A 2,843-nucleotide genomic window follows, 5' to 3' on the forward strand; every position below is an offset into this window, starting at 1 on the left:
GCAGGCGTGCTGGTGGGACACCCGTTTGACACGGTCAAGGTGAGTCTCATCGCCGTTTTATCCTCAGGCCGTGGTGGAGGCGCAGACATTGGAGGGAGGCTTGCAGGGTTGGGGCGGCGGGATACCCCTTTCTGGTGGCCATCTCAGGAGCCCCTCAAGGTCCTCCCACAGGTCAGAAGGTAGAATCAGGCTTCTCCCTGATGCCCAGGTGAGCAGCGGCCTGTCCAGCGGGCCGTCCCGGCCTTTCCTCCCGGTCTGTTCCTCCATCTCCCAGCTGGGGCTAAACTTGGAGGTCCATCCTGACGCTTGATGGAGGGACTGCCCAGACGTGGGGGCATCCACCCCGTCCTCACCCAGAACACCTCCAGACTGCTTCCTGCAGGCAAGGATTCAGAGAGAATTGTAGAGAAATCACACATCAGCCTTTCCTGTGACTGCGATCCCCGCAGAGTGGTGGGCCTCGAGGCTGACACATTGCCTGGGCATTTCCCGGGGGGCTGCAGAGTACAGCTCTGGGGAGGCGCCCTGCTCCCCCCTCCGCGAGCCCATTCCTCCGCACGGTGTCGGGTCCCGGGTTCCCCAATGCCTCAATGGAAACCAAGAGTTCCGGAGTTCCGGATTCCCGGTTAGAAACTCCCAAATAAGATCTGCCCTCTGTTGTTGGGGGTTTTATCCTTAAACTAGCCAAGTCAGGCCCCTTCCTTGCGGGCTTCCCTGGGAGCCCAGTGAACCGCAAGCAGTGGGCCCTAGGCCAGACCCTGTAGCCCGCTGAACCCTGAACTTGGCTCCTCTTCTTCAGGGGCGAGGGTGGAGCAAAGACAAGGATGTCACCCTTGTGTAGGCAGGTTTGAGAGACCCCCGTCTCCTCCTTTTTCAGGAACCCAGGTGTCCCTGGGCTGATAACAGGTCCTGTGAAGTAGGGCTGCGTTTCCTCCAGCACAGGCCCCAAGCACTGTGCTCTGACCTTGGAAAGGTCTGTGCCAGGAACTCCCTGGTGGCCCAGTGGTTAGGACTCTGCGCTTTCACTGCTGTGGGCTGGGGCCCCATCCCTGATCGGGAACTAAGATCCCCCAAGCCACTCCAAAAACAAACAAAAAGAGGTCTCTCTCTGGGCCTTGCACAGCTAGCTTCAGGCCCCCTGGCAGCCCACCTGCCAGTCACTTTACCTCCAGGCCAACTGTTCTTCCTGCACAGTGAGGGGCTGGCGAGATTTCCCAAAGCCTTTGGGCCCGGCACTCAGCAGTGTAGTTTGTGCTGGATTGAACTGTTAGTTCCAAAGGGCATGGGATTCCTTCCATCCCAGAAGGCAAGGCCTGGCTTTCTTGCCATGCAGCGGCCCCCGAGTCCCTCCAGGGCTGGCCACCCCTCTGCCCAGCTGACCACCCCACGGCACCTGCCCAAGGGCCAGAGCAGCCCAGGATGGCCCTGCAGGGTCCACATTACGCTGTGCTTCTGCACTGTGGTCCTGTGCTGTGTGTGCCTCTCAAAGCTGCATCTAGCCAAGAAGTGTCTCTGATTCACTTCCTCTGCCCAGCTCTGCAGAGGCTTCTTGGGGTGCCCGTCCCACCCCAGGTCAGTCCCTCCAGGCTGCGGACCACTTTGTTCGGGTGCCTCCAGCTCCCTCTGAGCTCCTGAGCCATGGCCAGCGCCCCAGGGGTAGCCTGAGCTCAGGAACCTGTCCACCGCTGGGTTCCTGCCCTGTCCCACCTTACCTGGCACCTGGAGGTGGTCTTTGAGGAAATCCATTTGTAACTGTTTTTGTTTTTCCCACTGTGGCCAACCAGCATCACCTCTGCGCAAACCTATCTTTAAAAAGCCAAGCCTTTTATTCCGAAGGGGGAAAAAACCCCACCCCTCGCAAGTCCCCACTGTCACCCAAGCTTGTGACCCTTCTTGTCCACCGCCCCCCGCCACGCACTCAGACACTGTGATCTTGTTCTGATTGGACGTTGGTTTAATTTAATGCCAATGGCTTTTTTTTTTCCTGGCTGTTGTCCATTATAAAAGTTAAGCATTCTTGGGACTTCCCCGGTGGTCTGGTGGCTAAGCTTCTAGCGCAAGGGGCCTGGGTTTGCTCCCTGGTCGGGGAACTAGACCCACGTGCCACAACCAAGACCTGGCACAGCCAAATAAATAAATATCAAAAAATAATAATAATAAGCATCTCAGTCAAAGAAAACTGGAAAACACTGTTTTTTTTTAATGTGTTCTAATTAAAACACATACATACACACTTTTTTCGGTTCGCTTTCTATTACAAAAGTAACGTAGGGTGTAAAAGAATGTTCACCATAACAAACACATAGAAACAAAACAAAAACAAAACTAGTCCTTTATGTAGCCTTTCCCCCAACCCTTGTTAATGGTTTCTACCAGAAAACAGACATGCACACAGGCCCATATATATTCCTGGTTTTTGGCAAAAATGGGATTTACCTGCCAGCTCTGCAAGTGGTCCTACCGCTGAAGCGGACCACTGGGGAAGTCCCAAGAATGCTAAACTACACGCCTGGGAGGAGAAACAAGGCGCCCCTCACCAGAAACCCCCTTCCCCTCCTAACACCTCCGCCCTCCCCTCTTCTAGGCGGCCAGCTCCCTAACTCTCATCCACGGTCCAGTTTTCCCTGTTTATAAACCTCGTGAACTTGGACCCGGGCTTCCAAGTGCGTGAGGGGACGCCACGCGGCAGTGCCATCCGCACATCTCATGACTGCCACCTTGGCAGTGTGTCCTCCCAGGTCCTTGGAACTGAAATTTGAGTCCAAAACGTGGTTCACCTCTGTGGCGCCCAGAACCGCAGCCACTGCCCTTGGGCACAGCGCCTTCACGTGTGTTTCTCTGGG

Source organism: Bison bison, unplaced genomic scaffold (genome assembly GCF_000754665.1).
Source record: "Bison bison bison isolate TAMUID 2011002044 unplaced genomic scaffold, Bison_UMD1.0 scf7180017864302, whole genome shotgun sequence".
Taxonomy (NCBI): Eukaryota; Metazoa; Chordata; class Mammalia; order Artiodactyla; family Bovidae; genus Bison; species Bison bison.